This window comes from Pinus tabuliformis, chromosome X (genome assembly GCF_031772625.1).
Source record: "Pinus tabuliformis cultivar Carrire ecotype Pingquan chromosome X, CPIR1, whole genome shotgun sequence".
Classification (NCBI taxonomy): domain Eukaryota; kingdom Viridiplantae; phylum Streptophyta; class Pinopsida; order Pinales; family Pinaceae; genus Pinus; species Pinus tabuliformis.
In genome coordinates, this window is record NC_142308.1 from 985,401,386 (window position 1) to 985,417,124 (window position 15,739).

Consider the following 15,739-nt stretch of genomic DNA (forward strand, 5'->3'; position numbering starts at 1 on the left):
CATAATCTGAAAATATTGAACTCATGAACTTGACTACCCTTCTCAGATCAAAACTTTATGATATCATTGAACCTTACGATGTGCTCAACTAAGAGAGGTATAAAGGGGACCATGTTTATTCATATGGTAAGCAGGGACACCAAAGTAATCTACACGATGAATCAATACTTCTCGAAGAGCCAATACCCTGCATGAAAGAGTTAACCAAGGCAAAGAAGTTGGAATTATACGAGTGTGTCGCCAAGTGTTATCGTTGCTACAACTACTAGTACAAAATAGTGAAATTAGTGACTAAGTGACTAAAAATGGTAGCAACCACAACTTTTTTGAGTGAAATACTACCAAAAATTAAAAATATTAAGAGACCCAACTAAAAACGACTAACTTCAATGGCTAATTTAGTATCAAGTTAAAATGTATGACTAGCTAACAAGTAATACTACTGAAAATGACTAATGTGAATGCCGAATTTAGTCTAGGAACAAAAATATGACTACCTAGAAAGAACTAAATAATATGAATTAGTTGTTTATGTTAGTCATTTTAATTGTGTCACTTCAACAATCTAAACTTACAAGTGATAGGGGATTCAAATGCTTTCATAGAGTGGATGAAAGGTTATACTTCCTTATACACTTCTTTATTGGATCAGAGGATGATTAGAATTATGGAGTTTATTAGAATCTTTAGGGTTATATTATTTGATCACATTCACAAGGAATTAAATTCAAAGGTCAACAAATTATAAAAAAATGGGAGAGGGCCAACACCTCCTTTTGCAACAGGACATGGTCACCTAGCCTGGGCCACACCTGCCCTTAAGATAACCAGATTTTTACCTATGGAGTTTCAAATCGGTGACCTTAACGCCACAAAATTCCTTAACAATATTCCTTGTCATCATCTATTATATGCCCCACAGAAATAAATTACCACTAATTATTTTATCTAATTTACATCTATTTACATGACTTATAAATTGTAATTAAAAATAATTGGTTCAATACCATAATATCCCCTCCCTACATTAATCCATTGTGTATGAAAAGCCTTAATTACATCAAAGGTGTCCCTTTTTGAAATTGGTCAGGCTAAGCATTGTTTGATACTCTTTTCATCTCCATTTGACATTTGTCCTTATGTACCCATGACATCTGTCTCATTCTCACGATTGCCATTGTTATCAATTAAATTGTGCTATTGACGATTGTTGAGAGACTTGATCATGCATGTCGAACAAATTCTAGGAATATATAGTTTATTGGTTGTTGTATATACTCTTGTTGTTATAGTGGTATTCACTAGTTTGACCACGAACTTGGTCCAAATTACTCCAACAAATTATGGATTTAGCATTGTAAGAATAATGGAACAAGAGGAAAAAAATATGTAAAACTATGAAAAACAACAATCATCCACAATCACTATACAACTCTTTAAAAAAAAAATTAACAAACTTGAAATTACAAAAAAAAAATATAATAAAAAATTATCATAATTGTTTTATTAAAAAATACTAAAAATACATTCTTTATGTTAAAAGATTTTACACAATTTCTTTAAAAATTGTGCATTTCCTTTAAATACTTGAATCTATAAATCACCTATTGGCTTACCTAGTTAAAAAAAACACCATTAATATTTGAAAGTAAAATTTATATATATTTTACATAATTAATATTCACTTCTACAAAAATACACTAACTCTAATCCAATTTCATCTATAGTATATTATCATATCCAATCTCATTTAAAATATAGTATCATAACATAATATAACATAATATATTAAAAGTTAAATATTATTTAAATTCTTAAAAATTATAATTATATTATAATTCCCTCTCGCATCCAAAGCTTCCATACATCCTATGCCCACCATACACAATGTGCAGTATGCAAGGATGAATTTGAAGTGGAAGCCAAAGTAGGACAAAGCCCTGTAAAATCATGTACCATTATATTTGCATTCTTTCATAGCTTGAACAACATAATTCCTGTCCAATTTTTCGATACAAGATGCCCACAAATTACTTGGAGTATGAGGAGGCTCGATCCCATGGGAAAATCTCTCATTGGGTTTAGAATTTTGGCAGCACATCAGATGGCCAAGGTGGAAGTCTCGACAGGTTTTATTCACGAGGTATTTTGGGAACATCAAATAATATTAATAATGAATCTTTTAGGCCTGAAATGAGCCCTGGAAATGTCATGGTCAGTACTATTAGTATTGCCCCAAATCAATGAGAAGCTTCTAGTGGTGGTGGTGTTGCTGTTGTATTTCCTATCCATGAAACAGATAATGTGAATGGTAGTGGTAGAGGGACAAGAAGGAACTTTGAGGTATGTATTTTGGGGCCATTTAGGGCTTCCTTTTCAACTACGCATCAAGCTCAAGCTAAAACAAGCTCTGGTCCTATAAAGAGTGGAGAGACCATTTCTAGCAGAGCGAACGCGGGAAATGATGTTCATTGGAAAAACTTAGCTACTGTGAGGGAAGATGATGACAGTGATACTCTTATGTCTGAAGCAAGGGAGACTTGGACTGATGGTTTGTAAATTATATCATGCAACTACGACCAACTAGAGTTCAACTTTTTTAAAGGTATGTTTTTCATGTCATTCAAAAATTCCATGTAAAGCATGAAATAAGGACTAGTTCAAATATTTCCCCATTCCCACATTGAAAAGTTATTTACAGCGTGGGAAATTTTTTTCATCACCTTAGTTTTCATTATTGTGGAATACTACTACTACAGTGAATAGTTTTCAATGATGATCAACAAATCAAGTTATTTTTCAGTGAGTGATGCTAATTCTCTACTGTTAAGGGATTTTAAGGTAATTTTTAGGCAAATTTGACATGTCATTAGACCAATGCATCTTTATTTGCAAAATTTTTGAAGCACATAGAATTACAATCAAAACAACATATTGTTCTGAATCTGGTAATATAGTTCAATCATGAGAAATGACAACACAAGTTAATAGCAACAAAATGGTGATAATTCTTTTATTTCAATTCAAAATCTGGGTTGGTTAAACTTTCCAACATCATGAATTGCATGTAAGAACCTATGCTACTTAGATGATCTTGCACACCAATTCTAAGCATGAAAGTTTTCCATGCCTCCTTAAGAAGTTGTTCTTTTGATCAATGGAATGGGTTATGACTTATTGCAACCTAGTTCAATCATCTCTGTAATTCTTTTATGGAATATGAATTACTTTCTTAAGATTTTCTGTCAATATTAATTAGAAAAAATGAAATGAAACATTTTATGAGAATGTAGCAAGATGGAATCTCATCATATGAACCATTGAACTCCAAGCCGTTAGCATAGATATCTATTCAGGTATGCATTCTTCTACAAAATTTAGTTTCGAGGGACTCACTTAGAATTATAATGTGTGTATCAAAGGCCTTATATCGAACTACACTTCAACACAACTTGTGGTTTTTGGAGAAGTCAGAATTTCAAGTACCTTCTTCCTACCCTCAACTCCAATAGAACAAAAGCTTTTAATTTCATGTACAATTAGATACTGAATGGTTCATTACACTCCCAAACATTCTTAGTTGTTATTAAATGATGAATTACTATTTCCACCTGTTAAATTCTACACTCCTTCAAAAGGGGCATCTTCTCCGATAACATTTCTTATCTCTTGAAGAACACGTTTAGAGGTACATGGAATATCCAATAGAAGATAAGGCATGCATTGAAATATGAATTCAAGATATGGAGCATCCTTCCCTAGTATATCCATCTCTTTTGTAAGGTTTGAGTCATTGACTCTTTTTTTCTCTTCTATCTCTTCCCAGTTATTTTTATTTTGTTTCAGATAGGCATTCGTAGAGATGCGAAAGCTGCTGGAGCCTTATTTCAATGGATCTCCTAGATTTGCAAGGTTCTCTCCTAGAAATGGAGATGATTTTAGGCATACATAGTGGCAATTTTTTATTAGTCAAATCCATCCTTCTTTTATGGGGACAATGTTTAGCCTTTGTTTGTAGATTTTGTCCAATGAGTATTGTGCCATCAACAAAGAGTTGATGAGAGATATACTTGCTCTCGAAAGTGAGGAAACTCTTAAGTTTTGTAACTTAGAGCAAAGATGTAAAGTTATGTGAGTCTCCTCTAGAGGTTTGTAATTGGACTCTCCCCTAACGGGTTGCACCTAAGGACCAAAATGCCAAATATCATTCAAATATCTTGCCTATGTAGAAACAATGATTCTTATTGAAATATGAGTTTTTTTTTTTTTTTTTTGAGAAAAATGATCAACAAAGAATCACCTCGCATAAAGAACTAACATGATTTTCCACTCGTCTTTCTTATTCTAGTTCCTTTATAGGTTATTCTTGCACAATCAGGCATCAAACTTTTTCTTGACCTGCTAACCTTATCTCCCTAAATTGTATTGGAGAAATAATATATTTGGAATTTGTGAGATTGGATGCCAAAGAAGATCTATGTTAGAGAGCTAAGGATGTGATCGAGAAAGTTGGGCATGCTGAGGAAATAGTTTTCATCAATAGAATCTAAGTTAGGTTAAGCGAAGTTCTTGTAGGGTATATAACGCCCATCATTAGTGTGTTATGTATTCTTTTGATTGATTGAATTTTATTATAGTTTTCTATTCTTTTATCACTTATGTCTCTATAGAAAACTAACCTTTGGTAACAAAGAAAAGTTAAATTGGTGTTGAATTCAATTGACAAGATTGAACTTGTGAAATTTGTGTGCAAATGGCATCATACCTTATCCATGGCTTGTCAAATGCTTTGACAAAAAAACTTTCAGGTGCAAAAAACTACAGTATGTGGGTAAACACCATGATATTAGAAAATGTAACTAGGTTTAGTCTTCATTTAATGTATTTGAGTCAACATGTAATGTACTTATCAAGGGAATAAAGAAAATGATTTTTATTATTATTGTTGTTGCTAATTAAAGTGGAGAAGTCTTGCATTCAGGTGGAAAGTCCAGCAATGGTTTTTCTTCTCCACAAGTAGATCATATGGGAATAGATACAATCAGACTTGAGATTCTAGGTATCAGGGTGCATTCGGTCCATTTGTGGTAGGCTAAATAAATAATTTTGATGCGTATCATTTTGCTAGAATCATGATGACACCTATCACCAACAGGCAGATGTTATTGGATTTCATGCTCTGAGCAACATAAGGAGGAGGAGGAAGGGAGGAATTGGGTGGGATAAAGATAAGGATGTCATTTAGAAGAGAAGGGCAGAGTTACTGGTGTCATCAATGCCAACAGAGTATCAGAATTGATGCGTGGGAGCAGGGCCTCCTTTCCCCCATTGCAAAGCATGAATTTTCGAGGAAATAGAGAGACCAGCACCAAATGTTAGGTACCACCCATATACACCTAGGTAAGGGCAGGGGTAGGATCAAGGGGGATTGTGATACCAACCTTGGAAAGCTGGTCCAAATCCTACAATGGATCATTCTACAACTCTTACAATTGATCATGGCATAACCCAAATGATGGAATCCCTTGCTACTTTCTTCCAACATGGGAATGATGATGACAACAACAACAATAGTAATACCAATGATGAGGAGTGGAGAGGGAGAGGAGGAAGGGTATGAATTTGGATGGATCCTAGTGGGTTCAATCCTATGATGTTTACTCATGGTCAAATGATGCAAAATTTGATGGGTTTGGGTGGGGGAATGTGGAATTATTTCTTGATGACATCACAGGGGCATGACCAACTAGATTACCTAGTAACTTTGGGGATTATTTCCTTGGGCATGGTTTGGATCAACTTATACAGCAACTAGCAGAAAATGACCCCAATAGGTATGGTACACCTCCCACCTACAAAGCTTCCATAGGAACAATGCCCACCATTAAAATTACCTAAGACCTTCTTGTTACAGATTCTACACAGTGTGCAGTATGCAAGGATGAATTTGATGTGGACACCAAAGTAAGGCAAATGCCTTGTAAACACATGTACCATTTTGTTTACATTTTCTCGTGGCTTGAACAATGTAATTCATGTCCAATTTTTCAATATGATATGCCCACAGATGACGTGGAGTATGAGCAGGCTCTCTTCTATGGGCAAAGATCTCCTTGGGTTTAGAATTTTGGTGGCACATCAGATGGGAAAGGTGGAAATCTTGATGGGTTTTCTTCACAAGGTATTTTGGGAACATCAAATAACAGTCATAATGAATCTTTCAGGACTGAAATGATCTCTAGAAATACCATGGTTGGTACTAGAAGTATTTCCCACAATACAAAAAGAAGGTTTTGGTGGTGGTTTCATTGTTATATTTCCTTTCCACTAAGAAGCTAATGTTAATGGTAGTGGTAGGGGCATAAGGAGGAACTACAAGATCTCTTTTGTAGGGCTATTTAAGGATTCCTTTTCAACAACTCAGCAAGTTCAAGCTGAAATAAGATTTGGTCATGCAAACAATGGAGAGATTATTTCTAGCAGACCATATGAGGGAAATGATGTTTAGGGAAACAACTTAGCTACCACAAGGGTAGAGGATGATGATGATACTCTTGTGTTCGAAGAAAGAGAGGGAGACTTGCACTGATGGTACATAACTTATATCATGTACTTACGGCTAGCTAGAGTTCAACTTTTTTAAAGGTATGATTTTCAGGTCATTCAACCATAAGTAATCATTTTGAAAGGGACATTACAGTCCTCCCTTCTCAATATTGTTTTCCCTCAAGAAATCTAGAACCTGCATATCAATACCAGAATCTCAAATATGCTTGTAGAATGCTCCAACACAATTGAACCTAGCATCATTGTCACACTCTTCCATACCACAAAGCAATCCACTATGATTGAAACCATCCCTCATAAAAATCCTCAGATCCCAAGACCACATTGGGATACTAATATTTCTATTACCTTAAAACTTCATCCCAATATTTGTTTCATTTCTCTGCAACCTAATATTGTACCCACCTTATAGAATTAAATTATAAATCCTGTAAGTTATGAACTCAAAATTCAAGGGGGAAATCATCCCCTCCTAAGGTGATGTATAAAATCCATTATGCCAAACATCCTTCCCATCCTAAGGGCAACCAAACTTCTATTCTAGAAAGAATATTATTGTAGCTAACCATTTCCCTAGTTGTTATTGATAGATTGGATCCATTGTCAACCCTATAACTTTACCATCAATGGGCCCACCAGTTATAACCACTAGTTCCTCACTGAAATTAGCAAAGGCTAATGTTTTTGTAGTCCCACCAAGTTTATTCTCCTCAAAATTAGATAATGTACGGTCATTTTTCAATATGGAAAGCAATGTATTAGCATATATAATTCCCAAATCATACGAATAATGTAAGAAGTTGTTCCCTATAGTTTGGAACATGTGTTGAAAAACAAGCCTCTTTGGAGCAACAACACTATATGGGAAAAATTGAGAAGATAATGGAATTACAACAACACTCAATTGTACAAGAAACTATAGTGGTACAATATTTTTAACCAACTCCCCACAGTAGGGATCAACCGAGTGTACAATCAACAATAGTGGTACAAGATTTGATAGCCAACTCCCTACAATTGGGATCAATAGACAATAACACCACCCAACGATAATTGTAGTCATATAGAGAACAATAATAGCTAAAACAAGATATCCATAGGGTTCTGGGACAGAACAAACATTCCCATACTTTCAATCATAAATTGGAAATGAACTCCAGCAAAGTAGAGAGAAAATGCAATAGGAAAAAATAGTGGAAAATGTAATCCATGAGTGACCTAAGAAAAAGTCGACCAGAGAATTTGTTAGATATCGTGAAAGATCATCATGTTAAAACAAAAATTACTTCCCACCAAATTTCAAAATCCTTCTACCAAGTCCAGTATACAAGTAGACAAGTAATTGTAGCATAAAAGGTGTTTGCTCCACAATGGCTCTCCCATTCCTCTTTAGAATCCTTATCAATTTTAGGCATATTATTAGTTAATGAGTCTCTCCAAATTTCATTTGGCAATGATAAGCCAACAAGAGCACTTCGAACAAACATAAGCATTTCTTGCCAAGAATGTGCATACTATTTCATAAATAAATTTGACACTATAAATCTCAATAAAGAAAACACTGAAAGTACAATTACTGCTAAAATTCACCCCACTACATGCAACACCATACCTTTAAAGATACACCAAATACATGTGAGCTAGAAGAGACACATGAAATTGGAAGACATGGAAAATACAAGAGCAAGAAGAATAAAGATCATAGGAAAAACATGTAATATCATGGCTATTTTCTTTGAATAAATAACCATAAACCATGAAAGATAGTTGAAGAAAATTGGTTAATCCTATTGGGTTTTATTTTCTAGAACCATGATATCAACTTTTTCTGAAGCATTTCTTAACTAGAAGGAACTTGGAAGTGCTTTCAATAAGCTAATTAAGTTATCCCCTCAAACTTGTATGCTTCTAGAAAAACTTTTATTTGGCTTGTCATTGATAGAAATAACCTCCAATGATGAATATAATATCTAATATTATGATATCTCCATAATCCTCAACAAATATTTGATAATATGTATCTCCAGTAATCATAGGAAAAATATATTGTGCTGCATTGTGAGTCATAAACTGTTCACTTGGTGTAGACTAAAGAAGCCCATGATCCAGGATTGGATTGACAAACTAAATCAAGTAATCATGTGCCAAATTCTTCCACATGTATAAAATCTCTGATTGTTTCCATCCATTAACGTGTCTTCATAAATCCATGAGATGCCAATAGAAAATCTCTTTTGTACCATTGAAAAGGAAAATAATTGGATGAGGTGGCACCCGAATAGAATCAATAATGAGACATAACACTCCCAACATGGATGCTACAAATGAGCCATAGTCACTATCTCTTGGAGAACCCAATGGATTTTCAAAATAACCATCGATGATAATACTTGGATATCAATGGTAGTGGTAGAGGGACAAGCAGGAACATTGAGGTCTCTCTTGTGGGATCATTCATGACTTCCTTTTTATCAACTCAACAAGCTTAAGTTGAAACAAGCTTCGATCCTACAAACAGTGGACATGATGTTTCTAGAAGAACATACTAGGGAAACGATGTTCATGGGAACAACTTAGCTACTGTAGGGGCAAAGAATGATGGTAGTACTCTTATGCCTGAAGAAATAGAGGGAGACTTGGATTGATGTTTTGTAACTTATATCACACAACTCCAGCTAGATAGAGTTCAGCTTTTTTAAAGCTATGATTTCCAGGTCATTCAACAATTCCATGTAAAGCGTTGAATAAGGACCAGTTCAAATATTTTCAGGTTCCCATGATGAAAATTATTTACAACTTGGGAAGTTTTATTCGTCAACTTAGTTTTCGTCATTGTGGACTACTACTAATACAATGAATAGGTTGCAATTATGATCAACAAATAAAGTTATTTTTCAATGAATGATTCTAATTCTCTACTGTTAAGGGATTTTAAGGTAATTTTTATGAAAATTTTACATGTCATTAGATCAATTCATCTCTTTTTGCAAAAAAATTAAGCACATAAAATTAAAATCAAAAAACCATATTTTTCTTAATGTGGCAATTTAATTCAGGCATGAGAAATGACAATAGAAAATGATAGCAACAGAATGGTGATAATTCTTTGATTTTAGTTCAGAATCTAGGTGGGGTAAACTTTCTAATATCATGAATTCAATGTAAACACCTCTACTACTTAGATGGTCTCACACAACAATTCTAAGCATGATTAAGACTATCTTTCAATATCAATTAGAATATGTATATATATATATATATATAGCAATATGGAATCTCATAGTATGAAACATTGAAATCAAAGCCTTTAACATAAATATCTATTCAGGTAAGAATTTTTCTACAAAATTTATATTCGAGGGACTCACTTAGAATTATAATGTGTGTATGAAAGATCTTATATGGAACTACACTTCAACACATCTTGTGGCGTTTGGGGAAGTCAGAATTTCATGTACATTCTTCCTAACTGCAACTCCAATAGAACACAAGTCTTTACCCTGATTTATAGTTAGATACTGGATCATCCATTATACTCCCAAACATTCTTATTTGTTGTTAAATGATGGATTACTATTTCCTCCTATTAAATTCCAAACCAGTTTAAAATGGGCATCTTCTATGATAACCTATCCTATCTCTTAAAGGACATGTATAGAAGTACATGAATTGTCCAACAGAAGATAAGGCATGCACTTAAAGATGCATTCAAGAGATGGAGAATCCTTCCCTGGTATAGCCATCTCTTTTTAAGGGTTGAGTCCTTGACTCTTTTTTTCTCTACTATTTCTTCTGAGTTATTTTTAACTTTTTTTAGATAGGAATTCCTAGAGATTTGAAATCCCTTGGAGCCTTATTAAAATGGATCTCCTAAATTTGCAAGGTTCTCTCCTAGCAACATAAATGGTTTCAGGAATAGATAGTGGCATTATTTATGAGTCAACTCCATCTTGTTGGTATAAGGACAACATTTAGCATTTGTTTGTAAAATTTTTCCAAGGAGAATTGTACCATCAGCAAAGAGTTGATGAGAGATATACTTGATCTCGAAAGTGAGGAAGCTCTTAAGTTCTATAAATTAGAGAAAATATGTAAAGTTATGTGAGTTTCCTCTAGAGGGTTGTAATTGGATTCTCCCCTAGTGAGTTGCACCTAAGGAACAAAATTCCAAATCTCATTAAAATATCTTGTGTATCTAGAAATAATGGTTCTTTTTTAAATGTGAGGTTTGTTTCCTAATTTTTTCATTTGTTGAAAAAACTGACCAACAAAGAATCACCTAGAACAAAGAAATAGCGTGATTTTCCACGCATATATCTTATTCTAGTTCCTTTATAGGTTATTTTTGCACAATAGGGCATCAAATTGTTTCTTGATCTACTAACTTTGTCTCCTAAAATTGTATTAAAGAAATAAGATATTTGGAATCTGTGAGACTGGAGACCAAATCATTAGGGGAATTTGGAGGTCTAAAATGGGCCTCCTAAGAAAAATGTACAACCAAAATAACCTTTCTAAGAACCAACAAGATTCATGATGATGATGTTAACCATAGGGGATGATTCATCATTTTTGGAGTAAAAAAGTAGAAAGATTAAACATAATAAAATAATAAAACTACTTTTTCAACTCGTATTTTGAACTTATGTCCCTATGGTTTTGATCAAATTTCAAGTGGGAGTAGTCATTGGATGTAAAATTTAATTCCACATCTAACGAGTTCCCATGTTGCATACTTTTGATGGACCCTTCTACACAAAAAATGATAAATAAATGAAAAAACGTGATTACAATCATGTTTTTCACGTATTTCTGTTTTTTCATGTAGTATGGGTCCATCTAAAGTATGCAAAATGGGTACTCCTTGTATGAGGAATCAAACTTTTCATCCAACGAGGGTTTCCTCTAGAAATTTGAGTAAATGAATAGGGAGATAAGTTGAAAATAGCAGTTGAAAAATTAGATTTTTCTGTTTTCCCTCTAAAATTTGTTGATGTAATCTAATCTAATTTTATTATTTCCACTATCATTTTATAATTTCCTTAGGAGGCCCATTTTAGACCTCAAAATTCCTCTAATGAATATCTGTATCAGAGAGCTCAGGATGAGACCGAGAAACTTGGGCATGCTCATGAAATATTTTTTATCAATAGAAGCCAATTTTAGTTAAGAGAAGCACTTATAGGGTATATGATACCCAACATTAGTGTGTTATGTATTCTTTTGACAGGGTATTCAGAAGACTTGAAATGGAGCTACCCTTTTTGGATCTCAACCAAGGCTTCACCTTTTCATACAACTTGATGGGGTTGGATGAGGTTCCCTCTAATGTATGAGTTTGTTCCTTGGCTACAACTAGAGCTTGTTGGTCTATTGCTCTGCCTGGAACCACTATTGTTGGGATGGGATCCCTGGGGTCAATTGTTTTAGTAAAGTCAATTTCTGTAATATTTTTGTTAAAGAATGTAAAATCTCTGTGAAATGTGGAAGCGGAACGCAAAGGTAATTAAGAGTCAAAGGGGAATTAGTCCCTTGTATGGGTAGGTGATAGGATGGTTTTGAGAGCCGCTCATGGTCTGTAGACCATGGTATTGTAATGAAAATATTATATATATTTGAGTCATAGCGAGTCTAAGAGGATAAATTTTTGTGAAGAATTATTGTAAGGGCAAGGGGCTAAGGCAGGAAGATTTTGTTTCATTTACTTAGGTGAAATGGGAAGGCTCCTGCAACTGAGTTCACAGAGACCTTGGTAATTCCGCAGCTAAGTGTGTGACCCCCTGCAGGTGGGTGCACAGTGATAGGAAGTCTGTATCTGAATGTTTACATCTCAATAAAGACTATTTTGAGCCGAATCTGTGCACATGTGCCTTGTTTATTTACTTCTATTAAGTTTATGTATCTTCGCTCTATGATCTATTTTTGTGAATTAATGATTAATTTCTACATTAAATAGATCAATTTGTAATGTTTAGGCATTATAAGTATAAATAACCTCATTCATGAAGATCAGGAAGTCATTAGATAGATCTGCTTTAGATAACTATTTAGAAAGGGTAGATCTGTGTGATGACATATCTAGGTCATAAGGGCTTTAGACTTTATAGTTTATTACATGACAGTAGTGAATCTGTATCTTTTATGCACGTTAAGCAAAATCGTGTACCTTCATGAAGGCCTGAAGGTCATTTCGATAGAGTTGCAGTGGTTGGCAGTTGGAAGGAATAGATCTGCATGAAGGAAGATCTAAGCTATAATATCCTTAGGAAGACCATCACACAGGCATTTGGATGTAGAAAAATGGTTTTAGCATCCCCCAATACTTCTTCCGATGAGAATGCAACCTGCACTACGCAGGTTTTTTCCGAAAGGGCCAATAGTTAGGATTTTGTTGGGTGGCACTAATAACTCTAAACATGGGTCAACCCCCAATAAGCCAACAACTATTTCCAAATTAAACAGTCTTGCATACTACATCAAATTTCTTATATAGCAAGTTCAAGTCCTTGATGATGGCCTACTATTTCTAACCATTTTCTTCTACAACCTATACAATGATGGCTTTGTTAATAATATACACTTCTATCATTCAAAAAACTTGTGTGTCTCTAGAATAGGAGTCTGGAACTCAAACTAGATATCTCAAAGGTGGGTGTCTCCCTCCTCTTAGTCCTAATTCCCTTCTCCATGCTAGGTATTTCTTGCTTGATGCCTTTGGGAAATCAACTATTTCAGTTCCTTGCTACTTGCATAGCCTCAAATTGAGCTTGGTGATTATTTGGTTCAACTTTCTATGGTGGTATTCCATTTAACTCTTTCCATACGTTATATGAATTTCCTTAAACAAATATCATAATGGAAAGTAACCCTTAAAATAGGAACACCCAAAAACTAGTTAGAAGCTAATAAACTCATGACAAACAAAAACATATTTCCATTGTATTTAGCTTGAACTCTCAAGGAAATAACTAGAAAATATTCATATAATATTGAATAGCTTTGTTGCCATCCTATGGTATTTTTTTTCTTCTCAATAGAATCTCACCATGCTTGCTTATGCTTTAGCTAAAAATATAAGGTTGGGATTACATGACAAAATTGAAGGTTCCTTCAACACGATAAAAAGATGGAGTTGCATGAGTGTTAATGATCTTTAGAGTGAGTCTTCATTTAAGACCTCTTAAATATTACTATTTAAACATAATTACATTCCATATCAAGATATGTTTTTATTGTGAAGTGTATCCTATCATAGATATTCATGTTTACTAATAGATAGTTGAATTTTAAGTAGGAGGAACTTACTATTGTGGATTCTTTATCTAGATTTGCAACATGATAAATATCCATCTTCAATGAGTAAAACTATATAATTATACATTTTATCTAAATTAGGACCATGAATGTGAATATATATTGATAGTGAATGAACATCTCTAAGGAGATGTGTGAATGATACCAGGCCAATATAGATAATGGGATATGACCTCCTTGGGTAGAAAACAATGTCATTATCAACTTATTTTAGAGTGATAGTGGTGATTTAGTTTTGATTTCTTACAAAAGGATCATGGGAAATTTTAGGGGCTAATATTCACAAGTGGGCTAATTTTCCATTCTTTTTCCAAAAAAGAGATTCGTAAATTTCCATTGTTTCTAATGATGATTCGCCCAAATTTTATTGTATAAAATTATTTTACCTTAAATATCGCCAAAATTATATATAGACTAAATATAAAACCATTATAAATTTGAATGTTTTTATGTTATGGGACCAGCTCACAAAAAGATAGAAAATAAATATCAACGCCTTAGAAATCAGTCTCTTTGAGGGGACAACCTCCTTTAGATTACACAAATGAACAATTCTTGGATGATACAAATGAAAAAACCTCCTTTCTATATATAGGAGTCTAAGGGGTCACAATATAATTAAAGCTGACATAACAATAATAATATAAGGAAACAAAAATAACAATAGTGGGCTTCTATGGGGCACAATAATAACAATATGGGGACAATAGGGGCACCACAATAACAATAAGGGCTACAATGACAATAGTAATGGGGGAATCACTAGTATTATGTGGACCTAAAATGCCCCTCTCCTTAAAAAAAGTGTTGTCCTCAATGCTTGAGTAGTTCTGGATGCTTCTGTATAAAATTTTAATCCTCCCATGTGGAATCTTGAGCGTGTAAGTTTTTACACTTCACAAGATACTCCGAAATTGATTGATTTCGCAATTGTCGAGTTCTTGTCTCTGTGACTACTTCAGGTTCCAATATGATTTTTCCTTCCTCAAAAAGATCTAAAAATATTGTTTGAACTGGTAGCTTGTCACCAATCACCTCCTTTAAGCATGAAACATGGAAAACTGGGTGCACTCGGGAAGCTGCAGGAAGATCCAATTTGTATGCCATAATACCAATATTTTGCAACACCTTGTACGTAACATAAGACTTTGGTGATAATTTATTATCCTTCTTAGCTTACTCGAGGGACATTTTTTTATATGGTTGTAGCCATAGAAATAACTAGTCACCTATATCAAAACTTTGTTCTCTACGATGTTGATATGCATGTTGTTTCATTCTATTTTGTGCCAAAGTTAGGTTATCCTTTAAAAGTTGGAGAACTTCTTGTTGATGCTCGATGTGATCTTCCAATGATTGAAACTTAGAATTTCCTCTTAAATATGATGTGATGGATGGTGGGTGATATCCATAAAGTGCCATAAATGGGGTCATTTTTGCTGCAGTATGGAAGGAAGTGATATACCACCATTCAGCCAATGGCAACCATCTGACCCATTGTGTCTATTTATCAGATACAAAACAATGAATATATCCTTCCAAACATTTGTTTACTATCTCAGTTTTCCAATTAGATTGAGGATGATAAGATGAGCTATGAGCTAACTAAGTACCAAGACAAGAAAATAATTTTGTTCAAAAATTTCCAGTGAAAATGGGATGTCTTTCACTTACAATAATCTTTGGGTTTCCATGTAGCTTTTGAATTGTTTCCATAAATGCACTAGAAACTGTATTGGATTTAAATGGATGATATAATGCAGAAAAGTGTGCATACTTGGTAAGCCTGTCGACTACCACCTGTTATCACTCTTCCGGATCTCCAAGGCTGAGGAAGAGTCCAATTGAGTTAACCACG

General features: G+C 34.0%; 1 pseudogene; it reads left to right on the forward strand.

Annotated features, from left to right (window-relative positions):
• Positions 1-5,234: 5,234 nt before the first annotated feature.
• LOC149143028 (E3 ubiquitin-protein ligase RING1-like) lies at positions 5,235-6,589 on the forward strand (annotated as a pseudogene).
• Positions 6,590-15,739: the final 9,150 nt, after the last annotated feature.